Source organism: Nilaparvata lugens, chromosome 13, assembly GCF_014356525.2.
Source record: "Nilaparvata lugens isolate BPH chromosome 13, ASM1435652v1, whole genome shotgun sequence".
NCBI lineage: Eukaryota > Metazoa > Arthropoda > Insecta > Hemiptera > Delphacidae > Nilaparvata > Nilaparvata lugens.
Window position 1 is genome coordinate 19,510,433 of NC_052516.1, and position 27,421 is coordinate 19,537,853.

General features: G+C 33.9%; 2 protein-coding genes across 2 annotated transcripts in view; both read left to right on the forward strand.

The window, feature by feature from the left end:
• Positions 1-27,421, forward strand: part of LOC111050703 — a 159,674-nt gene that overhangs the window by 22,864 nt on the left and 109,389 nt on the right.
• Positions 7,558-27,421, forward strand: part of LOC120354045 — a 35,207-nt gene continuing 15,343 nt past the window's right edge. Inside the window, exon 1 of the mRNA XM_039440012.1 lies at positions 7,558-7,980. The gene's annotated coding sequence lies outside the window, so the exon portion shown is untranslated. The remainder of the gene's footprint in view (positions 7,981-27,421) is intronic.

Genomic DNA, 27,421 nt, shown 5'->3' on the forward strand with positions numbered 1-27,421 from the left:
GTCCAGTCTGCCGGTGGGCGGGTGATATGTCATACGTGACATCAAAACCTATTCAAATTTTGAAAATATTGAATAGGTTTTGATGTCATGTATGACATAAATATACTATATTATCGATAGTTAAATTGCATTTAATGTTCTTTGTGATTAATAACTTTTCATCCTTCGTAAAATACTTTTAATAATTCGCTATACTGCCATTTATTGTAAACTAGTGTATAAGCCAGAATATAATTATTGTTAATTGTTTCGAACGAATTGATGGACACACATAAACAAAGAGCTCTAAACGAATGTAATCCCTCATGCAGTGTCATAGATGATGAACCTCCTAGTAGATGGTGGTGAAGTACTAACGAATGTTGGTGAAGATGAATTGATCTTGAAAAGAGTTTCTACACTGTAGCCCTCTCCCTTCTGAGCTGCTGTAAAAGGGAAAGGTCCCACCAAAAAAGGAAGACACAAACTTTTCCCATGTTGAACGGTTTAGCGGAATGTTGTTTGTGTAGAAGATTACGACTGCTCAAACCTACTTTGCTTGATGATGGGCCAGTCTTGTTTGGATTGGAGGCTGTAGGTTCGTCTCAACACGGTTAGTTCTGTATTGCATTTGGAATTACTTGAAGAGTATGGCGAAACTTTCAAATCAGTGTGAATGAAATGGATTTGCCTCTGAATCAAATCATTATGGATTTCTCTCTGGTGAGTTTTATTGAGCTGGGTTGTAGCTTGCAGCACAAGTGATTATAGTTTTTCGTACAATATATAAAAATTATTATTAATTGTAAAAATTACTTTTATTTGTAAAAATTTGGGAGAAGACAGTTATGGGCTATGCCTGTTGTCTTCTCCCAATCATATTATATTTATTATAATTATGATCTGTAATGACAATGGAATAAATAAATAAATTAATGGAAAGATAAATGAATGGATGTAACTTTGCTTCATGAAGATATATTATTTGATCTTCATAGGGTTGTTCAAGCGTGCTTCATTTTGTGGACCATTGAAAGAAATTTGAAGAAAACTGTGCATTCGAAAAGATGGCACTCCTATTTGAAGGTGAATCTAGTTAGAAAGTGCAGACTATTTTCTACCATTTTTGAATATTTATAAATTTTTGGTTTCCTTAACCTCCCTCCACCCACAAATACAATGCATTCTGTAGTTCATACATGAACTAGTCGAGAGATTTGCTTTGTTCAACTAAGTTAATCTCTAATTACCGAGTTTTTCAATTATATTCATATTCCACTGTTTATGAATAAGATAAGATACTAAAAAAGTCATGGTCCCTTTTGTTGAAGACTTCTCTTCTTTTGGGCGCAAGACATCAGGCCCCGCCTACTTTCTTCTGATTGTTCGAAATAAATCGAGACCTAGGTTCGAAACTCTACCACCAGATGGCAGTAGGATCTGGGTAAAGTTGAGATTTCATTCAGATTCTTTTATTAACAACTAGCAGTCAGGCTCGCTTCGCTCGCCATATCCGTCTAGCCAGGGGGCTCTGCCCCCTGGACCCCCGACTGGATCGTTCAAAAATGAGATCAGCGGGCTCGCTTCGTTAGCCTGCAGTTTTCATTTGAGCATGCTTCATTCCATCAGAGAGTCAAAGTACTGAGAAAACGCAGAAAAGCAGAGAAAAACGATGGAAAAACGCTTATTTTGGGCGTATCTTTGATGAAATATCAAAGTCACCTAATCACGAAATGTTTAGACCCTAGCTGAGCCTCTGTACCAAATTTGAACATTTTCTGTCTATTACTTGATGAAAGAAATGAGAAAACGCAAAAACCGCTAATTTTGGGCCTATCTTTGGCGTTATTTCAAATTCCTTCTAACACAACATTATCACACCCCACCTGAGCTTCTGTAGTAAATTTGAACATTTTCTGTTCATTTGTTCTCGATAAAGCTGAGAAAGCGTAAAAAAACGCTGAAAAAACGCGGATTTTGGGCGTATCTTTGGCGTTATTTCCAAATCCGTTCTTAGTGCGCCTCTAAAGGGCCAACTGAACATACCTACCAAATTTGAACGTTTTTGGTCCGGTAGATTTTTTTGTTCTGCAAGTGAGTGAGTCAGTGAGTGAATGCCATTTCGCTTTTATATTATAATATAGATAATGAGTATGTTGACCTTGAAAATCTTTGTTTTGAAACCAACTATTTTCTATTTCTATCCCTCAGTTTCCCAAAGAAAAGCGTCAAACAATTTCCACATTCTTTTTCAGAACTCGATTTTCAGCAACCGCTTTTCAACTAGCCCATCATTCCAATTCAGTTATCGCGAACTGTAACTTACAACACCGCAAGCCTTCATTGAAATTCAAGTCTCATCTCAAAAAGACTCTTCTTATTCTTCTATTCTGCTCATTTTTCTCTCTTTGAAGAAGTTTTCTCCCAGCTTTTTTCTCCAACACGAATTCTGTCATCTCCTCAGAATAAATTATTTTTCTCACAAGAAATTTCAATGTCACTACCAGTAATTCAATATCTGATCGATGATCGGATTCACGTGGAATTATCGTTATATAATTTCTTGGCCACGTTCATCATATAAAATTTCTTTACATTACCCAGTAATAAATTTTCAATCGAAATAGAAGTCACTGATGTCAAAGTTTTGTCACAGAATTGTGACAACAAATGTGGTGAATTGTTATAGCCACAAATTCATTGAAATAAATCGAGAAACTAGTCTCGGTTGTTACTTGTACTTTATCAATTATTGTCACAACTACTTATTCATTAGAAAATAGTTCTTGTTGCAAGTAAGCTCTCAAGTCACTATAGTAATCAGCACTCGTATTAAATTTATCTATTTCTTTTATAAATAGTGGTTTTATCAATTTATTTCAAGTCGTTTTATCCAATCTATTATGGTAAAATGAATGAATGAATGAATGTTGTTTTTTTTGTAAAAAAGAAAACGATTTGATTTATTAGCCAATAAAAAAATAAAAAAAAGCTTTACAAGAAAGAAATTCAAGCTACTGCACTAAACTAAAGAAATGCATGAAATTCTGGAACTTCTAATTTAAGGATATTTATATAATTTAATTTATAATTTAAAGATACTAATAAGGAATAATCACGAAATGATATTCTTATTCATAATATTAGATATCAGCAAGTGCTCTGTGCTCTTGCAGTGCTCTGCAAGGATATAATTGAAAATTTGACAAACTGAAAACTTGACTTACTGAAAACTTAAAAAAATCGAAATAGACCTATACCCACCCTCGGTGAAGTAATCTTTATGGAAAACTTCAAGTTAATCAGCACAGTAGTTCAGACGTGATGATATGCGTCATTAGTGAATTCTCTACCCCGTACGTATATAAGCCAGTTATCTCCTTTATTATAATATAGATAATAATCAGCGAATAAAAATTGTATTATCCTACCAGCAGTAACTATAATATTATGCTCTTATGAGTACAGTAGTCTAGGTAAGGCAACAGGAAGATTCCTTGTGTGAGAGAAAAAAAGAATATTGATTCAGGTGAATCTTTAAAATTTAATGACACTTTGAAGGAATAAATGGAAAAAGTTCTATTTCAAAGGTGAAAGTTCAAATAGATGAGAATAATTGATGCAGGATTGAAGACGAACTTTCGCTCTGTGGAAAGCATCAATATCAATCCATTAGTTGCTCTGCTCATGACAGATGGAAGTTGGTAAAGATTTGCATTCTACATTTGGAATTCCTTTTCATGACACTTGGTTCAGATTTGCATTTGTCGTTATTTTCCCCAACATCAAAGGAGTTTAGTTTTAGTCACTCCAACTATTGGAACATAAATTGGTCTTGATTTCCATTCTGATGAGAGTTTACTTGATTAGTATTCAGAAACGGGGTGCTTTCAGATTTCAACAGCTGTTATAATGAAATGTCAGATTGATATGGTATAATGAGATTATTGTGAGATTTACATTGAGCTGTGAGCATACTAGTGGATAACACAAACGCTTTCCTCATTCAACCAATTATGACAGTATGAAGTGAATTCCTTCGGATCTCATAATTTGATAAGATCTCAGGAGAGCCAGCGACAGTTCTCGAGAAGTGTTTGATAAGTTTGAAAGTTCAAATCAGTTTTGAAAGAGTGTAATCTGCTCGTTTGAAAGTTAGTAGGTGATGGGAAATTTCGTTTTGTCGTTTTCCGATTTCGATTGGAGATTTATGGCGTTTCAAGGAGTTGTAGGAATGATCTATTGGTTTGATATCGTTCGGTCTCTTTGTGAGTTCTTTAAATTCTTGAATCGGAGTCGAGGAGTTATAAAACTCATGTCTTAGAACGATCAAGATTTCATCTTTAGGATGTCATCATCATTAAATATTTAATCTTTAATAATGTATTTTTATATGCATGTTTATATTGGGAGTGCGAATTAAACCCAGTAGCACAATATATCATTGGTGACTTCTAATGGAGATCCAATAATTTTTTTGCCAAAATTGATACTGCAGGTTTTTTTTACTTTTACCACAGACCTGTAGTCTTGTAGCGGTTTTTTTATATTATTGTACTGTAAGTCTCATTTTTGTATTTTTGTGCCTCATCACTCCCTCTCATCCTCCTTCTCTGTTTTGGTTCTTTTCACTTCTCTTTCTTCTTTTAATCAAATCAAATTTTATTCACTAATTAACAACAGTTTCACATGAAAATGAATAAATGATTTGTAGTTAAATAACTGGCTTGGCTAGAAAAAGAAATCTTGTGCTCTAGCCACAAGTTCAAAACATTTCTTACCTATATTTTAACATGATTTTAGAATTAATACAGCTCTTTATAATATAATCCAGACCAGTGCAATACAGATAGACAAATAAAAATAAAGAATCATTTAATGTAATATAATTAATAATATATTCTCAACTATATATTATTCTTCTCTCAACTATTCGTTTTCCTTCCTTGTATTTGTACTTCTCACCACATGATCCTATCAAATTTGCATATTGAAAGATTCTGATTCATGTATTCTTTTCAATCATTGAATTCCCTTGATTTTTCTCTCACAACCTGGAATTTTGTCTTATATTTATTCCCATTTCAATCAATATAATCCTGGGATTACTTCTCGCTCATTGTATTGAATTTCCATTCTTATTCTCCCTTTTTCCTTTTCCCTTCTTTCTTCCTTTTTTATCCTTCATACTTACTCATTCTTCTTGCTTTCTCCTCCTTCCCTCTATCAATTTTCCCTTTTTATCACGACTGCTTTGCTCTCACTTCTGCTCTTCTTCCACTGTACTTCTCTTCATTCTATGCTTGGACATGGGCTCTTGTATTCTAATTTCTTCCTCTCTCTCCTTCTCCTACTTCTTTTTCTTCTTTTTCCTCTTCTTCTACTCCTCCTTCTCCATCATTTCTCCCTTCTCCTACTTCTCCTTCTTCTCCTCCTTCTCCACCTTTTTCTTCTTCTCCTCCTTCTCCATCTTCTATCCTCCTCTATCTTCTTTCTTCTTCCTCTTTCTTTCTTCCTGCGTGTATCTTCCTCTTACCACCCTGTACATAATCTCCCTCAACCCTTTCATTTATAATTAACCAACAACGTACGGTTTCCTTCATCAAGCTAAGGCATCTGGTTTCCGCATTAGAAAATGGATCATAGGGCTCCTACTAACGAATTTTCCATGAAACTTATTCACGAAAACATAACTGTATACGTCTTACCATCACTCTGCCATATTCACCATCATATACTTTAAACTAGCGAAAGTTTTCAACAAGGTACAATGAAATATACAGGGTGTCCCACCAAGGTTGTAACAGCCGTTGACCATAGATTCTACACAACATTCTGACAAAAAAGGATCAGTAAACTTTTTTCCTATCGACCTTAGTTTTCGAGATTTATCGATTTTTCGATATTTTCAGAGTATGCTCACTTCCGGTCATTAAATACTCAATAACTCGAAAACTACTGATCGAATTTCAATTTCAAGGGCATTATTGGAGAGAAAAAAACATTTAAAACAAGATTAATGTGATTTTATTTGTTGTTAGATATTTTGTAGTTTTTTATTAGGGCTTAAACTTGAAAAATGCTATTCTTCAAATTCAATGTCAAATTTCAAACCGTTTTTTCTCGATTTTTCTCCGGGTAATTATAGTGGTTTCAATATTTAAAAAACTTCTCCATTTTATAGGCTTTCGAATGAGTTTGAATTTGAAGAGGAAAATTCCATGATAAAGTGTTCAAAACTGCTAATATCTGGAATGAACGCCTTCAAAATGAGTAAATTTCCAAACAGCATTCATCAAGTGACGATCCTAAGAGTGAAATCACCTGATTATTGCATTATTTCCTGTAGCATACAGCCTAAATCCTATATAAAATATTAGAAATGTTTTTTCTTTCCAACAATACCCTTGAAATTGAAATTCGACCTGTAGTTTTCGAGTTATTGTGGGCATATTCTGAAAATAACGAAAAATCGATATATCTCGAGAACTAAGATCGATAGGAAAAAATATTACTGAACATTTTTTGTCAGAAATGTCAAGTAAAATCTATGGTCAACGGCTGTTACAACCTTGGTGAGACACTCTGTATACGCAAACTATTAACATCATCTTTGGCTGATACGGTAATAAATTTTCACGGGATATGTACTTTAAATAATATGCTTATTCATCTATACCATATATTGTATTCTATCTTACCGTATAGCCTAAATAACTGAGAAACAGCATAAATCTCAAACATATGTATTTACTGAAAAATTGAACCTCTCGTGAAATCTTCAAGAACTATCTATACATAATATGAAACTTGTGAAACAAATTATTGCATTAAGGCTGTTGTATGAATTGGGTTAGGAATAGTTTTGAGCTAAAGCCTGTCGTGTCCTTCAGAGAGTTCAATTATTGTAAAAGATTATATTCTTATAAAATTCCATTAGAAGCAGAATAATACTCCTCAAACTGTACCATTACATCCAATAGCATTCATACCTCCACACGGAATTTTCTTAGGAATCAGAATATACCTCTTAGATCCATTGAATACCTAAACACATTCTCATATACGCACCTCCCTTTCATATATTTCCACCGAATATATAACTGGAGAGATATACCTTTAAACCTATTTACATATCATTATATTATCCCTTTCTCCAAATTTATATAACAAGGAAACAGGATATGAATATCTGGAAGCCTGAACATACCTTTACATACCCTAATATTCATCCCTTCACATATATATCTGTCCACCAAATACATAGTTAGAATACTCTGGTTAGAAAATCACAATTTCCTCGAGAGCTTTACTTTGTCAGCATTGGTTGGATGGGGAGCATAGGTGATATATATAATATATACTGACATTTGAAAGTGAATCTGACCATAGTAGAGGGACAGGCGTTGTTATTGTAATATTAAACGAGGTGCTCATTTCTCACGCACAGGAAGTCTTCACTCCCGAGGGAAATTTTCCGGGGCCGGGAGGGAAATTTGTCCGCATTGTTGACACACCTGGTCGGCATCACTGCGGTTGTAGCCTCCCCCTTTTCTGCAGGAACCCTCTGTACTATTCAGTAGTGTCCGAGATATCGTGGCGTGAAGTCTCCAGCATTGATCCGCGCTAGTGTGAATTTTAGTCAATAAATGCTTTGAAATACTTCGCCGTTACGTGTGTGTTGGTGTGTTTGTGTGCTAGTGTGTGCTGATCGCTGAATTCCCAGATGATTTCCAGTGTACAGTATCACGTACTGGGTTCTCCTTTCGGAAACTCGAAATTTTCTCGAATTTCCCGCAGAGTCTTCGACGATTTTCTTTTCGAACAACAATCTGTGTTCAACGATGTCGTCTGATGTCTCAAGACACTGACGTGCTTGGAATTCAAGAATATGAAGAAAGGAATTATTTGTTCAAATATTGATTAATGAATGTGATAATCACATTCCAACGTGGTTTGTTTTGAAGGATGGAGAAATATTCACAAGCGTGAATGGTTGAGGTTAGACTTTACTGTTCATACATTATTCATTTTAGATTCATATCATTTATGTAGAATTATTCTTGGTACAAGTGGTTCACAATGAACAATGCAATTACATTGATAAGAATATATTTTGGACTCAACATTAAAGAAAGTAGTTTTAGTAGAATAATCGTTCACATTGTATTGTTCATTGTTTTTTTCAATCTTGTTCATTTCGGTATTTTCTGAGAGCTTATAAGAGAAATTTTGTCCTTATTACAGAATGGATATTCTGAATATTGAATATTGCAACATGAATATGAAATGAACCTTCATTGTAATCATTGATAGGAATCTTGCTTGTAATTATCCATAGTGTCGGGTGCCCTAGAAAAAAACTATTTGAAGAATAACAGCTCGTGCAAAACTCCTGATGATGGCCTTAGAAAGAATGCAGGTTAATTTTAATGGCTTTTTTCAATTTTAAATAGTTGATTGATAACTGATACATAAAGTGTACGATATTCTCTGGGTCTCAATATTTTCAAACGATTCAACTATTCCCCTCTCATTTGTCTTTCCATGAACATGGAATGTTTCAAGGGTATTTCCTATTGACACTTGAAAATGACATTAGAATAATTGAAACACCTATGGAAATGGCCTAATGTCGTTTTCAAAAATATGAGAATATAAAGGGCACTGGTTAATTCGTTTGTGAATATATATATATATAATACAACATACATCTATTTTTTCATATAAAAGATTCATTGGATTGATACGCGTTTTGATAGTTGACTGTTTTTCACAAAAAAAAGGATACTGCTCCAATTATATACAATAGCGCGGTTACCATCAATGCAAATCAGTGTCATGTGGCATTGTCGAAGAAAAAAAAATTCGACAGAAAAATTAATTGGATATAACTGACATCATAGACGTTCTATAACACAAATTTCAGTGGTGTGTTGTTCTCCACAGATGTTCATAAATTGGATACTGTTTCAATTGGATGAAATATCATTGTCACAATCAACTCAGTTTGAGATCCAATGACATGGAATGTGAATTCTGGTGTTCTCATGTGTGAGTCCGACGGATCTTCCTCTCAGCCTTTTTCTTTCTCTCTCTATGTAGGTTGAGTAATGAGGGAGAGAGAAAGAGAGAGTTTTCAGCTCTCAGAGAGAAAAAGAGGGCTACCAGTTGTAGTTAGGAGAAGGCTCAGGAAAGGAAAGGCTTAGAGAGGAAGCTCGCTGTTTCATTTGAGAGAAGAGTTTCAGAGAGAATGTTTTTAGTTCCAGTGAAGAGGATGCTCATAGAGAAAGAGAGAAAAAGAGGAGAGAGCGACAGAGTGAGAGAGAGAGGTACACTAAGAGGAGGCTCGGAGAAAGCAGGAAGAGAGTTGAATTGAATTATTGTTACTGAGTTGAATTTTTCATTTTAATGTTGAAAAGCGAAAAAAATGAATTGAGTGGAATAATATTGAAAAAGAGAAATAGTGGGTGATCTATCGACACTGAGAGAGAAGTCGAAAGAAGTAGAGAGAAAGAGTAAGTGATAGTAAGTGAGAAATAGGGTGATAGAGAGAAGTAGACTCAGAGAAGAGAAGGCTAACAGAGAGAAAAAAGTGAGAGATAGAGTGAAAGAAGGGAGTGAGAGAAGTAAGAGAAGAGAAAGAGCTGAAAGGGAGAGAGTAATAGTGGGACAGAGAGAAATTGTGGGACAAAAAGAGAAAAATAGAGAAGGAGTGAGTGAGTGGGTGAGAAAGAGAGAGTTCTCAGTTTCCATTGAGAGAAGGATTAGATTAACCATGAAGGCAGCCAGCTAGCAAGCATTTCCATGTAGTTCTAATGAAGACGCCACGCTGTAACGTAGTAGCGACATTAATATTGTTGCCTCTGGAAATTCGACGTGTTGTCTACGTGGGCGAACAAAATTTCACACTTACTAATTGTTTGTGTTTGAAAATTCTACCGTGCTTTGTTGAGGTTGATATAAATTAACGCTTTTCGCGGATCTTTCACGTTGTGGGTGTGGAAGCTTTCAAGTGTTTCAATAGGTGAGATTTGATGAGAAAATATGAAAATTGATGAGGGTATTGAGAATGCTAAAACGTTTTATAAACTGACTCAATCTTCAAACTTCTTTAAATATTGAATGTTTTTCCATGATTAAATTAAACCGATATTGGAATGAAAAATCTTATTCAATCTAATTTAGAATGAATTATATTCTCGTTCAACCTCTAACGGTCTCTGTGTATCCATATCTGAGATAGTCTTCGAAACAAAAATATTCAAGTCAAAAATTCTAATGAAGAAGCCTACTGTATACGGTTGAGAATTTATTGTTTTTACCTATTGTTAAGCTATAGTATGGCAATGATCTTCATGTAAAACAACAATATGACTTCCGATACAATACAATCTTTTATCAGAACAACAATATTAATTCGATTCTCATAGATTAAACTTATATATGCTTGCTGCATTTATAGAATGCATTCCTTTGTTCAGAATCAGTGAAATCACCTGTGCTTGTACAAAGAAAACTCAGAATTGATAGAAATTTTCTTTTTTCTCTAATCTTCAGTACCACTTATAAGGAATAATCAGCAATAGAATAAGAGTTCAAACTTCAAATGCATGTTTACTTCATCATGATGTTGTCTCATGGCTTTGAGGAGCAGGGATAAATTGTATACCACCTATAATATTCCTCCTATCCTATCGAGGACAATGATATGAGTATATCTCCTTTATTCTTATGTTTCATAATGTGAACATACAACTTATCTATGTAACTCATAATTTTAATAGACTCAATCCCATTTTTCAAGTTCTATGGAGATTGGAATTTGAATTTGTTTTTTGAATCAAATATATTTGAGGCAATCCCAATCAAAAACCTCATAAATGCATAAAAATAGTGTGTCTACTGCTTTGAGGGCTTTTCAAATATATTGTAGAGACCTGAAAAATTTTCAATCTCTGTTATAAACTTCATGGAATATATGAAAATTCTTATTCTGGAATAGGCGCTGAATTTTCAAGGATTCAATGAGGGTTGTTCTTGTTACAAGAGATTAGATTCTTCAGGTACTCCACAACTTAACTGAGACTGAACCGTCATAAACCATAGGCTTATCAAAAGATGCAAAATTATCTCCAATGACTCTTATTTCTTATAAACAAAATTTCGTGAAATATATGGAAATCAAAAGTCTATTTTTTTAGGGCAGAAAGTCATAAGAAGTAGCCTCTGAGAAAAACTCTTTTTCCAGAACAAACCTCATGAAACCTCACAGAATCTTTGGAATTCATAAGTCTATGGATTTGAGGGCGAATCGAATAAGCCATGAAGCTGCAATGACTCACATTTCAGAAAACAAATCTCATAAAATCCATGGAGATTCAATTATATAGATTCGATAATATTTGGCGAAAAAAATATTCTATAAAAAATCACTAGTAAAAACACTTCACTTATATGGGCTACTTTTGTACAAATGAATGAAAACAATATAAAAAAAGGCACTACAAGTTTTTTTTATCAATGAGTCTATTGTTTTGAGGGCAGACTGTAATAAGAAACATAAATCGAATCATTTAAGTTACAAAAATCTTTCCACAGAACAAGCATCCTCATAGAACAGCTCAAAAATGTATCGAATTGGTTTTCAGTGCGTATCATTTAAGCCATGAAGCACCAATGACTCTTATTTCTTACAAGGAATCTCATAAACTCCATAGAAATAATGAGTCTATTATTTCGAGGGCATACTGTCATAAGAAACAGGCGTATCAATTAATTTACAAAAACTCTTTTCCAAGAACAAACCTCGTAGAACCCTTATTATTAATACTTTTCAGTCTATGGTTTTGAGGGCGTATGAAATAAGGCATGAAGCTGCAATGACTCTCATTTCTTACAAGGAGTCTCATGAAATCTATGGAAATCATGAGTCCATTGTTTCGAGGGCATACTGTCATAAGAAACAGGCGTATCAATTAATTTACAAAAACTCTTTTACAAGAACCACCCTCATAAAACCTATAGGATTCATATTCTTCAGTCTATAGTTTTGAGGGCGTATCAAATTATCCTTGAAGCTCCAATGACTATCGTTTTTACGAAAAACCTCATAAAATCCATGGTTATCACGAGTCTATTGTTTTAAGGGCAGACCATCATAAGAAACAGGCCTATCAAATAAGTTGTAGAGTCAGAACTGCTGTGGCGCATGGCGAATTACAGCCATCAATTTAATGGACGGAACACACTTCTTGCTGTGAGAGCCCGATCCATCATGTGTAAAACATTCCAAGCAACTGCAGTCATCAATTTGACGTCTCACTTAACAAATTTGCTGCAAAAAAACTACCACCACTCTCCCACCCCTCTACTGCATTAAGTCTTGCAATAAGTAGGTCAACTCTGTATTCTTGAGATGCTGCTTGGGTAGTAAAAAGGGTTTGTTGGAAGGATTGAGTCTTAAGAATCATGTCTTGAGAGAAAGTATTGAATGAAGAGTAGTATTTTCCGAAGTTTATGTTGTACGTAAAGGCTCGGATTTTTTAAACTCAGTTGAGAATGAAATGGAAATTTATGAACAATAAAAACTACGGGAATGTCTGTCAGTGGCTCTTCACTAACAAAAAGCCATATAAATATTATCACGAGGGAATATTTTGTATTTTAGTGCGGAAGGAAATAAGTGGAAACGGAAATCTGATATAAGTTGACGAATAAAGACAATATGAGAGAACTCTATAAAATTAGAAATAAGAGAATCATTGATATGAGAAATATCACAGGAATATTGATTGAAGAGATATGGAGTAAAGAGTACCTATTGTACTATTAATTGTACCGTATCTATTAAGGAAGTACTCTCTGTAAAGAAAAGTATACTGTTTTATGAATATAAGGAGTAATGATGAATAAGGAATATTACATTACTCATTAGTGGTTTATACTGTATAAGTGGAAATTAGCATCCTCTGTGGACTTTTGTCTGGAGTAATATTGTTAGGTCGTGGGGTTTCCCAACTTCTAGTCCCACTATTGATTAAATTAATATGAGGATAGTTCATGTGGAAGTTCATGTTTGCTCTACTAAGGGGCCTCTAGCTTTAAAGATTCATTATATTATAATCTAGAATGTTTTTGTGGGATGAGGCATACAAGCATGCATCCCATGACCTTGCCAAAATTAGAAATTGGTTTGACCATAACTTTCTTACAGTTAATATTGAAAAAACCAAACATCTTCCATTTATTGGTCGACAAGATATTGACTGTGATCGCTATGTGTTAAGGATGCACACTTGTGACGATCCTCAGTCGGAGGCCTGCGGCTGTGGCATAATTGAACGGGTTGCTCATTATAAATATATAGGAGTCATCCTAGATAGTAAATTAAGCTGGGTTCCTCATGTACAAGGGCTGAAGAACCGTTTGAGAAAATAAATCTATGCCTTCTCACGGCCAAGTGCTTACTGTGGATCGCTGCAGGACAGTGTACTTTGCGTAGGTGCAGTCTTTGCTGCAGTATGGCATTCTGGCGTGGGGAGGTGTCCGTCGCCCAGAGGTTGATAATTAAAACCATATTACAAAAAAACCAGCGTTTTCCCACCAATCTACTATTCAATATATTTCCAGTAATGAATGTTAGGCAGATTTTCATAAAAACTTTAGTAATTTACATTTTCAATAATAAGGACACTTTTTTCAGAGAGATTCAACTTAGTCATCTAACCAGAAACCAAACAATGTCACGTTTATTTAATCCTACTATTAGTATCAGTTTGCAAAGGCACAATTCATTTTACATTTCGCAATGGCTGTATAGAAACCTTCCTCCAGGAATAGTTGAGGCTGGGGCGGGCCGAGTCACTGTAGTGTTAAAGCGCAGAATTTCTGAATGGTTAATGCATGTTGGATGGCAGGATGCAGAGAATTTAATCAAATCAACTTATGTTTGAAATTCAAATTTTAATTTCTTTTTCTTACCAATTACATTTTGAAAAAAGCGATTCCGACTGTTCTGGTGTGACGAAAATAATAATTATTAATAAATTATAAAAATCGGTATTATTACAAGCCAATTGCCTAATTTTCTTCCAATGGATCTATCTTTTCTTCCTTCTCAAATTTAAATTGATTTTTTTATATAATCAATGCTAAAAATATATTAAATATAATGAATTTTTATTTCATTTACTGTATGTATCTTATACTTATAGCCCAATATTTTTTATTGTAACACAGCTAATCTTAAGAACTGCTTCCACACACGGACGTGATAGTCTATGTGGGTTCTAATATTCATTTTATAATTGTAATTGTGTTGTTAAAACTGTACTATATGTGAATAAAATAAAATTGAAATTGAAATGTTAAGTTCTAGTTGATCAAAGCCTACATTTCTGAGAAGGTCTCTAATTCTATTACAATCTAATTTTTCATTTTCTTAGATATTATCTTGAGAATCTGGGAGTTGTAGTCTCAGTTTTGTCTCTTATTCTATGTCTATTTCTATTTCCATCATTATTAGTCAACTTTTACTAGTTGGGGTATTTGTAAACTTCAAGGGATAGGCTACTTATTATGGAGCATCTGTATGACAAAAGCCAGCCTGTCATGTCAAATAGTGAAAAACTACATTGCAATTTCCATTTCATTGTGAATGTTTTCCATTGCAATTACAGTTGATGTCAATCTTAATAATACGTTTATAGTCATCTAAACTTGTATCAACAGAAAATGGAAAAAGGCAGTTCATTATTTCACGATAGTCCTGCTCATTATCCAGTCCATGCTCAAAAAAACTCAAAAGTTTTCTCTATTGAGGCATGTATCATGTCAAACAGAATAAAAAAATTGGCATCGACTACCGAAAAAAGTTTATTAGCCAGAGATAGTCCTGTTCATTATCCATTTCAATTTCAGATCATGTTCAAAAAAGTTCTAGATCTTTCCTTATTCAAACACGTATCATAACGTGGAATGAGAAATCGACATCGGCAGTTGAAAAAAGTTTTCAGCAACTTGATTGTCCTACTGAAACTTTGGACAGACAGATTAAAAGTGGCAACTTTTCTCTCGCATTTCATTCATGAACGGTTTTCGCGTCGAGGCAACTTCTGATTGTTGCCTTACAATGTCAGAAAAGTTGTTGACGCTTTGGCAACTAGACATGGCCGACATAAACAGATTATGTCAGGCCCAACGTTCGTCCATTCGTAGCTTTCATTGCCCTGTCATTGTTCGGCTGCTTGCTTTCATTCCGCGAATTTTTCATCCTGCGCTCGTTTTTCCCCATGTTCCTGCCACTTTTCCTGAAGAGGATTATAGTGAGATTCACTTTCAACTGACAGTACTATTCAAGATTGGGATGCATTGATGTTGTATTTAGGAAATTCTGACAGTTATAAGTGAGGCTCACTTACGACTCTTGACACTCCTCGATATGTCACTGAGTTCAGTAACAAAATTCTTGTCCCGTGTTTAGGGAGAGGTGTTGGACCTTGAAAGTGTAATGTTTCTCTCGTTATTATATGATAACAATATCATGATACTTCTTTCAGTGAAATATCAAATGTGGTTAGATTGGGATTGGAATATCAACATTGATGACAGAATTTCAAATAAGGTGTTGGGAGTTGTGGGAAAATGGGATAAAAATGAGTTATTAAAAGTAAATTTTTCAGAATGCAGAAATAAACTACTGAGTAGACACATAGAAGATGAGTTTCAAATGTAGAGTGAAAAATAGTACACTTATTTCTTTATTCATTTATTTCATTCACATTTGCTTATCTTTTGTTTATTCACAACGTTCCATTTAAAAAACAGCTATGGATAAAAATGTGTTTTCAACTCAAAACAAGAAATTTGAATATAATGCATATTCAAATCAATTATCAATTACTTAACTGGAAAAAGATTTGGAGGACCTAGCTTGGAAGAAAGAAAAGCATTACATCTACATTTCGCCCTGAAATACCATAATTGAAAGTTGGAATATGAGTAGAATATCATCTTAATATCAATGTCCATCTTAATGTCTACTGATATTCTATTAATAGAACATTAGAATTACCGATAACTCAAAATGAAGAAAACTGGTTCCATCTTGAAAATGAAAACAATCACTTCATGGTAGCAATAGCCAACCATATCAAAACCTAACTATCACATTTCAATTCACCAACCAAATTGGACCATCCATGCTGTGAAATCACAAGCTAGGTAATCAAAATTTCCAATTTTGCGTGCACTGCGAGAAATATGTCAAGGGTTGGCTTGCAGCTCACCTATAGTAGCGCAATAAATTTTGTGGCGGAAATTTTTTTCCAGCATTTAACCGGGGAAAGCAGAGAGTTGGAAAAATTGCAGGCGTGAGTCCCTCTAGGGTGTAGCAGGTGAAAATTCTCCAGTGCACAGATGTTTCCTTTTTTCCGCCATTTTCCACCTCTTTTTTCTTTACTTTTTCCTCAGTTTTCCTCTTCACTGTCACTGAATCAATAACGGATGAGGGTGAAATTATTCGAGTGACCCAGGAGAGAATCATAATATTGCTCTGGTGCACTCTCTGTTTTTTTTCTAGGGAGGCTTACTTGCTATTGTTCTCCAATATGGCTCGACTGGGTAGATCTCGGAGGTTTTCCTTTTGTCAATAATCCTTAAAATCTCTGTGGTTTGAGAAAAATGCTTTTTTTAATTGAGAATCTTCTTTATTCCCTACTGTTCTGAAATATCATTCCTGGTTTACATTCCTGTGCAAATCTCAACTTTCTTGGTTTTCCGAGTTTTTTTATCAAGGATCCAAAGAATCTCTCTGATTTGTGGAAGATCTCTTATAATTGAGTTTTTGTGCAAAGAGGGGATGGCTCTTACACTGAGAGTAGAAATTCTTCTGCTTCATCCAACATAATTGATATTTTCTTGTCTCAATGACTTATTTTCAGTTTGATACGCTTTTTCTCATGCTTTCCTTTTAACATCATTCTCCTCTCTATTTAGATCCTTCTCCATCTTCTTTTCCATCGGCGATGTGTTTTCAAGAAGAAAAATACATTACAATGCAGTAGAAAGTTATATTAACATTTTTTTGTGTAGTTGATAAGTTGATATTGTGGTAATTATTCATATTTAATAGAAATACTAAGAAATTGTCAAAAGCCACAGATTTATTGATACTTAGAAAGAACGGTTCCGGTTGTTACACCATTGTCAATCTCTGATAAACTCTGAGATTTTCAGAGATTAATAATGGTGCAACAACCAAAATTCCGAGTTTATCAGAGATTGACAATGGTGTAACAACCGAAACCGGTCTCTCTAAGTATCAATAAATTTGTGATTTTTGACAATTTCTTAGTCTTTTTATTTAGTTCAATTAAGTTAAATTAACACTTGAAAAGGATTGAAAGGGTTATTCTTCTTTTTAAGCTAAGCTATAATATTAAGAAAGAGTATTATTTGAAAGATTTGGGAGAAAATATTGAATGGATAGTACTATTTTTCGAAGTTTATGTAGTCCGTAGAGGATTAGAGTTTCAAACTCAGTTGAGAATGAAATTAAAATCAATCTATATAGGTAATATTATAATGAAGGAAAGAACTGGCTTACACACCTACGGGAGAAGAAATTCACAAATAACGCATCATCACATCTGAACTACTGGACTGGTTCCTAATAGAACATTTCAATTATTAAAGAAAACATTAGATATTATATTGCTCAGTCTTTATGTATGAATTTATCTTCTCAATCTAATCTTTATATGTAATAAGTCTTTGGAGATTAATAAAAAAATTAACATTTATTTTTTAAAATCTATTATAATATGATGAAAGCTTGCCCTCTATTACTCGGTAATAATTGTTTTGCATGTATCAACTCATTGTTAAATAAACTCACGCATTGAAATTTTACTCTCATAAAGGTTTTATTTACGCATGTATGTAAATTATGTCTATTTTATGAATGCAAGTTCAATAGTAATATAATAATATTGTCGGAAAATAAAAACTCAACTCGAGCTGACGGCGAAAGCCAAGCTTTAGATGCTAGAAATATATATACTATACAATACTTTGTTACGATTGATTTGAAAATAAAGCATTTTTCTATTCTATTCTATTCTATTCTACTGGACTGATTAACTTGAAATCTTGCATATAGTTTCTTAATTTACCGAGGAGATTATACGCTCATTCCAAATTCTTCAAGATTTTATTAGGCTACGTCAAGTTTATATACTCTCTATAACCAAGGCCTATTTAAAATTCTTCAAGATCTCAGTAGGTCCAGTTTGTCAAGTCTCTAATTAGACCTTTGCGGAGCACGGGTTACCTTCTACTAAACAATAAAACTACGGGGATAATATAAGGTCTAAGGTAAAATATTATATGGAATAATATCTTCTTCTTAAGATGAGCTATAATTAGAAATAGAGATTGATAGCATTATTTGAACTTAGGAGAAATATTTACTTGATGATCTTCCACTTATCTTACTCACTCCAACTTGTAGGAAAATACCAAGTACTCATATAGGAACAGTAGTTCAATGTAACCTAATAACACAGAAAGTGCCATCCAAGTGCTACAAACACAGAACTCATAACATCTTCTTCAGAAATAACATTCCTATATGCTGAATACAAATGGCCCACTATCTTTCACAGCATTCATTCCCTGACTTGGAAGAGCGCAATTTTCTTTATTGCTGCTCTATCGGAAAAGATAATATTTGCAGATTTTCCTCCCACACCTCTGAGTCCGCATGGATTTTCCGAATGGAGCATCAGAAATGCCTTTAGAATATGCGTGGGCTTACGATAATGTTGTGCAGAATCTGACTTGGATCTGTGTAGAATCTGCGTAGTGTCTGTTTGGAATGTTTTTTTCCGGAGAAAATTACTTGACTTCTCAACCCTGTTTTAGTGAAAGGTTTTAGAAGGAAAGAAGTGGATTTCTTCATTCATTAACAACTGCGAAAGAACAAGTTGTTATTTTCATGAGTATTAAATAATATAAGGTAACCCGTGCTCCGCAAAGGTCTAATTACAAACTTGACTAACTGAAAACATGAACTTCTGAAATCTTAAAAAAATTAAAATATGCCTATAAAATATGCCTATAACCATCCTCGGTAAATTGAGAAACTATATACAAAATTTTAAGTTAATCAGTCCAGTGGTTTATACGTTAGGATGTGTCATTCCTGAAATTCCTATCCCGTACGTGAAGCCAAATCTTTCTTTCATTATTATATTATAGAATATAGAAGATAAATAGATATATATTACTTCTAATAGAAGACAACCACTCTTGCCAATGTGTGAAAATTATCAAATACGAGTATTAATTCCATTAAAAAGCACTCTACTTAGTGAGAAAATTAACCTTTTTGCAGTGAGAAATCAATGCATGTCAAGTGGAAATCGTTAGTGTGCTTTGGAAATCAGACCCAATATTCAATATTCTTTTATTCGCGTCTGTCAGAGATCTCTGATCTGTCTAGAGTCTGTGTACACTCTGCCTATGATCTGTGAGGTGACTGATAGATCGCACTTTAAAAAAAAGAGTGTTATTGGTGAGTAGTATTTGATTGCGTAGAGTTTGCGAGAAGGAACTTATCATTCTACCCTTATTATCGTTTTCTCTAGAAAACTGGGACCAATATCCAACATCCAACATCTGTGGAATGTCTGTCTAGAGTCTGCCTACGTTCTGCGTAGTGTTTGCGAGAAGGTACTTAACATCCTACTCCTTCTGGCGTAGTCTTTTGGAAAACAGGCCTAATCGATATGAGCTGGATTCAAGTTCTACGCCAGTCAAGTCAGCGTTTCTTGCCATTTTTAGGTTAGAAAGTCCCCTCGCGCTTTTCAATCTAAATTTAGCTCAACCGTAGTAAGCTAAGCTAGGTTTGACACGCCATCTACCTTTGGATCAGTCTTTCCAATTTTATTAGTATTTTATTCAATCAGCTCAACTCAGGGGGTTTGACCCATATTTCGGAGTAGTTTCTAGAGCTAGAAAATAATATAAATTTGTAAATTGAGAGGTGAAAGTATTGAGTAATCCAGTTCTTATTGTTTTGGATATATAGTTTGCTAGTGAAGTTATTAAATCTAAGAATAGTATAATATAAAGAGAGAGTGCACGATTGTGCCTTTTCAGAAGTGGTAGGCCTGTGAAGGTTGAAAGTTGCTTTATTTTTACCATGAAACAAATAATTCTTCCTTTCCATGATTTTCACTAGGAACTGATTTAATTATCTAATATCGGGACATCGAGCTTCGCTCGTTATTTTTATTTATTGATGAACAGAACACAATTCTCTAAAATGATCTCTAAAATTCTCTAAAATTATATTTTACAGCTGGCTATACGTCAGCTTATGAATTTCGGGGATGCGATATTTTTATTTTCCACAGAATCACTCGCTCACTTTTTACTATCCACAGACGACGAAAGTCTCAGCTGTTTCAGCCAAGGATAAATTATCCTTTTAATGTCGTTCAGCGATAGTTTTTCAAAGAATGAGACCTAGTGCAATCGAATCTTTATAAATCATACACCTACTATGTTCCAAATTTCGTGAAAATCGTTAAAGCAGTTTTCGAGATCCGTAAAACATTAATAACCAGATATAAAATAGCCAAATATAAAAATAACCAGATATATACAGAAATTGCTCACTTAATATAATAGGATAACATATACTTCTGGAATGCTTATGTGGATTAAAATTTATATAATCAGCTCATCCCCTCATTTATAAACACAATTTTGTATAATAAATACTAATTCAATAAACTCGATACATACACGATTAGAATCGTCAATGCAATGCAATTATTTGATAAGACCCATCTTCTTTACGATGTATTTGGTTGATTGATGCATCATCAACTTATGATGCCAATAATGTAAATTATGTATATGATGTTAGAGTTATTCTCCAATTGAATGCATTATTCACCTTAAAACATCTATATAATAGTATTTATTCTATGTCCATTAAGTATTCAACGTATTGCTTTATGATACAATATTTAAAATAATGCATTTCCATCATTATTTCATTCAATTACCCTAATTTTTTGATTGGTGGCGAGATCCAGCATTGGATTGTGATATTTATTTATTTCATTCCACAAACACAATATCAAATTAATGAAAATGGGAGAGATTCAACTGTTTCTCTCCCTAATTTTGATAAAAATAGTCCAAATGAGGTTCTGTAAACACGTTTATGAAATATGTATTGAGAAAGTTAGAATTCGTTCATTATTCAAACCAATTTCATAACATTGATTGCAAAACTTTCCTATACCGCCGAGACAAACCCAATCGGAAGTTTAATAATATTTCAGATTTGAATGATCAATCATTCATAGCTCAATGAAGCAAGTCCAACTGTTTCAGTATTTGCAATCATAATATAATCTGCCAACTACGGAAAATTTCATAGCATTTTTCGACTTTTCGCGGCGTTAGTGGAGCGAAAACAATGAACATCCATTGTTTGTCTGTTGGGGAAAATGAAAATTGTTCAACATTTATGACCTAAATCGAAGAATTGATCAGATTAAGTGCAGACTGCGAACTGCAGCACTAATCCAATATCAGAACGCTTAAATAATTCATCAATGCGCTGCCATCAATAAATTAATATGATCGGCGAAAATCCTGTTTGTATCATACTGTATTTGCATCACGCGACTAGTGCTTGTATGAAAAATAGAATTGCGACTGACCATAAATCTATGATTAACACGATGGTTTGACGCGATGAGCTGAATAGAGGAAGAGTGATAGAAGAGAATAGAAAAAGGGCGACAGAGTGAGATGGAAAGAGAACTGAGAGACAGATGATGATAGTGTAAGGTTAGAAAATAGGGGAAAAAGCAAACATTGATCTGATTCCAGAAGGTGTCTCATGATAGTTTGATTATAGAGGTGAAAAATGAGTGATAGGAGAAATGGAGAATAGAGAGAACAAGGTGAAAAAGTGAGAGAGAGAAAGTGAGTGTAACAGAGTTGTTAAATAGAGAAATGAAGAGAGATTGATTGATTGAGTACTTTATTTATGTAGATTACAATATATACTGGCTTATACACTTATATACAATAGCTTACAATACAGCAAAATTATAGATGAATTTACATAATATAGACTAAGAAAATAATTATTGAACTATATATGATATGAAACAACAATTTTCAAGAGACAGAGAGTGAGAGAGAGAGAGAGAGAGAGGGGGGGGAAGAGTGATAGTAACAATAGGATAAAATAGAGGAAGAAAGAAATCGAATCAATTGCAAAATGTGTTTTCACAATTCTCAATAAATAATGACGAAATAGATTTTTTATTATGGAATTATTCAATGAGCCTTACAAATAATGAATATCACATATAAAGGAGGAGAACTTGTTTGAATCATACATAATTCATTAAACAAAATGATCACATGAGACAGTGAAACAAGGCTCATACTAAAGGTTAAAATTTTAGGACCAATTATCAAATTTATCAACTAATATACTTAATTGCAATGAGAAATTACAGCACAATTCAACAGCCATGTAATATAGTAAATTCCCTTCCAACTGTGAGCTTTAATTACAAATATCATTATGCTTCTAACTCCAACTCTAACAATACATACAGTTTGGACTGTAGTTTTAACTACAGTTTGGACTGTAGTTTTAACTACAGTTTGGACTGTAGTTTTAGCTACAGTTTGGACTGTAGTTTTAGCTACAGTTTGGACTGTAGTTTTAACTACAGTTTCAACTATAGTGAGATTCACGTTATAAAGTCAGAACCTGATTAATAGGCTATAGGTGCTGCTATCTTAGTCTGTCATTGAGCAAAGCAGATCGCTTCATCCTTTTCTACCTCCGCTTGCTTGCCAATTCGTTTTCAGGTAACGAAGAAAGACAATATAGCACCAGAATATTCTATCTCGATCAAGAAAATTGATTTTTGAATCAAGAAAATACATTTTTCTCAAAAGATATAATTTGAGCTATAATTTAACATTATAACAATAGTTATTCTAAATCATATGTACCGTAATAGCTTGTATGACAGTAGTATGAATTAGAATTGGAACCGTTTTGGGCTTATAAGCCTGTCGTACTTCTCTGTAAGTTTTGTAATTCTAAATGATTGAATAAATAAATTTACTACCTATATAAGACAGTGGATACGGGTAAAAACCGGCAACAATGCGCTCTTATCGATTCCACTGATTTTATAACGTGAATCTCCCTATTTATCATAGTTTCCGATAATCGTTTGCACTCCAAATTTCTGGCGAACATTGAATGCAGCAGGTGTGCATTGATAGCATCACATGCTTATGTAGCCGCTATATCCAATCAGAGCGTTATATCCAATCAAGTGAGGTTTGGATCGATGATACAAATGCTCTGTTGGAGACGGCACACACGCATCATATGCTGTCTACCAGGCCTCTATAGGAATATAGGATAATAGGAATTATCTTCTATAGGAACATAGAAACATACTCAGTATGTTGCAGTTATCAGTTTTTTGCTTTCTGTATAATTCCCAAATTGGCAACTAGGATATTCTGTCGTTCAATCAGATTCCATATGTTTGAAATTGTATTTTGGTTTGGTCTCAATCGAAGACCTTAAAGAGGTATAGACCCACAATGCCTATACCTTCCAAATGTTAGGTCTTACTTGAAATTGAAGGCGGCCATTCAGGTATTTTAGAACGAGATATCATATAATATATATTTTTCCTAATATTATAGATTACAAAGACTTTGGTATGTGATAATCTTCCAGGTTGCCCCCTCAATGGCCGATTTCAATTGCAAGTACGACACTAGCGCTGAATGTGAGTCTATGCCTCTTTAAGGTATTTGGTCTCAATGATTTGTTATTGTATGCTTGTGAAGATATGTTCCATACTCTTATTATATTAATTTATAGAATATTAATGTTGTCTATGATATTTTTATAGAATGATTGTGAGCTTTATTGTATTACTTGAATGATTGTATTACTCGAATTATTGAGTAATGTATTCATTCGGAGAACCATTCACAAATTAGATATTGCCCTTTAAAAATTATACATTTTTTTCATCACTGATAGGGTTGAAATATTGTCATATTCTAAACAGTACTTGAGTTTTCACAATACATCGAGTAACTAATATTTACTTAATAGTTACTTGATGTTTAGTAATACAGAGAATCCTCCACGTTCTAGTTACTGGAGGAAGGTTACCGGAACATGTAACTTGATTCGTGTGTTGGGTCATAGAGGAATTATGTATAGCATATTATGTATGCTATATCTTCTCTATGCTCTATGGCATTATCCTGCAAAACATTGATAGGAAAATTGAACATATATTATGCCATATCCTCTTCAAAGACTGAGTTTCAAGCATAGAAAATTAGAATTCAATCACATTTCCCTATTCTCAGTAATTGATTGGTTCTTGGTTATGATACTTCAGTTTTTGATGTAAGTCTCGTCAGATTTTCCAAAGCTCAAAAAATCAACATCAATTATTCATTCACACTTTTCAAGTTGAGTACTTACAGTAATCAGTCTCAAGTAATTAAACATCTACTAGGAATCATGAGAACCTTGCATTTATCTGAATTTATCTTTCTGTTTTGGTTACGAGAGAATTGAATTGAATTCTGACGCTCATTGAGATCCCTCTATGTTCAAAACGACATCTCCTGTATTGAAGTTCAAAGGGATGTATGCGGAGAACTAAATACAGTAATATGTGATCGTTCCTAACTTCCTACGTTGCTATAAACCGCTTTGTAGGATATCATTTATTTGGTGGCAAGACTGAACAGCCGTAGCGGTGTAGCGTTATAGAGCTCAAAGAGCTTGGAATTTCATTCTGAATATCGAACTTGAAAAGGATATAGTATATAGTGTGATTCACTATTAACTGTCAGCATTGTTCCAATGAGAAGCGTTAGTGTTATTCATAAGGAACGCTGAAAGTTAAAGGTGAATATCACTAAAGAAATATTGGAAATCTTGATGTGTGATTTGAATACGGCACCAAGCTATGCTATTTTACTCTCAGTGAAATGTTTTGAGTTCTCAAGGAATTCTTTTTTCAATAAGATTTCTCGTGATTGTGAATTCTGTTCTGAATTATTCTCAAAAGAGGGATGGTGGGAAGTATGTTGTTTCTCGATAAACTGATATCTTGAAATTGTGTTTTATTAAGAATCAGATGTGGGGATTTGTGAGGATTGAAAATGAAGGAAAACAAGTGGGAAAAATTGATTCTTGGTAGAATTCAATTCGGTGCAATTTTACAAAATTTAGGAAAACATCTTACGGTTGAGTGGGAATCTTCCACTCACGGTAGAAATCAATTCAATGCAGTTCATAATGGACGAATTCTTACATTGAATGATAGTTCTTTCTTCAATATTCTTCTAACTGTAAGGCATATGTCCAGGCAATCGATTTTCCTTTAAAAATAGACACTATGTTATACAATTGGATTTGAATGTGAAATGAACATTTTTTGGATGAATTCTTACTAGAATTCGTGCGTATACCATGTCGTTAACCGTGATATACATTCCTTTATTCCAAAAAGGCGGAGAAATAGGATTTTTGATTCAATAGAACTCATTTTTCGATCTTCTGAGTTCCACCTATTCTTTTAAAAATAAGTTACTGATTGTTCAGGAATAGCAGAACATTTTTCTGAATTTAGAAAATTCTGAATCGAAAATTTCAACGATTTTCTGAAGATATCTTGAACATTCGTTACCATATTTCACGAACCAAGAATATTTTATAGAATGCTTTGAATAAATAGTAACAGAATTTCGCATTCCCTGTGATGATTCACGGGAATAGATGGAACCCAATTCGTGTGTAACTAATGAATTTTACTTTCAATCAAGGATAGTATACAGCTATCTACTATATACTATTACTATATACTATAGACTTTTCTTGAGTTTCAATTATTTTTTTTACAACTAACATTGGTTAGTCTAAAAACAAATAGAATTGTATATCCAATTACTCCCGATTTCTTGATTCTACATTACAAACATTTACAAGAACTGAGTTATGCATTCAGGCCATGAAAGTACTATAAAATGAAAAATCGTGTAGATTCCGCTTCTCAATCTCGGTTGAAGAACAAATAAACTAAACAACCTTCTTCCCATTTTTGCATCTCAGTTCTTCCAAGATCTGCACTTGACATTCATGATTTTCCAAAAAGTATAATATTTGTGCTTTCCAGACCACAAAAAAACTTCAATTAAAGATAAAATCTCAAGAGATCCTTTCTAGAGGTTGTTGGTAATAAACTCTTCCACGTTTTTATTATTCGGTAGTGAGGATCCAGTGAAATGGAATCACTTTGATTACGAATTTCAAAACGATTGAACAGTACACGGAATTTTTCTTGAAGTTCTCCCTAAAGGTTTTAAAGTTCATCCATTCAGGTTTTTATTGCTCTCACAGTCTAGTAAACTCAAGTTAGACAAGCTCCTTCAACTGGACATGAAATTCAATCTAGAATAATCACTGAACACAAATATCCCAACGTGGTTCAATAAAAGATTGAATTGAAAAGTCTTTCCAAAGGTTATAAATTCGTTCACTACTTTATTGCTCTCACAGTCTGGTAAACTCAACTTGACTAAGCTTTTGTTTGAAAAGATTTACCACTGTACGAGGAGTTGAGAGTCACTAAACATGAATTCCCCATGCAATACTGATATTGACAGCTGCTTTTCTCAGAGGCACAGGTCAGTGTTGATTGAATGAGAAGCATTCATGTAATAACCAAGGAATGCTGACAGTTTGAACTGAGTCTCAATGCACCATCTAACTGAGTTTAACGAGTGAATAGTTCTGAAAATCGAGAGAGGTTAAACTTTGATCTTGCAAGTCAAGTTTTCTGGAGCGAGATGTATAAAATGGCGGAGGAATCACTGTAGCAGTTTTCCAATTCTGACGACTGGACTTGACAGATTTTTTTCTGACCCGCACAAGTGAGCATGGGCTAGATTATGATCACCGGGTCGGGGTGGTGGATAAGGGGGTTTGAAAGCTGCTGACACAAAGAAATAGCCCTGGGGGGCTTCTCAAGACGTCAGCACTCCTTCTTTTTCTCTCTTCTTATTCTTCTTCCTACACAGTACTCCTGAATCTCCTGCCTTCTTGTTATCTTCTTCCAGATGTTTGTCCCTTCACCACTTTTGTTTTGTTCCTTGTGAAACTCTCTTCGGAATTATGTTTCACATTCCACAACTGTTTTTCTATTTCTTCATTTACTCTACTCCAAAATACAACTGAAGGAATTGAATTGTATAATCAAGGCAATGATTATTCAATTCAATTCCTCTAGTTCTTTGTTTCATTTTCCATTTTCGTACTTTTCTGATTCAC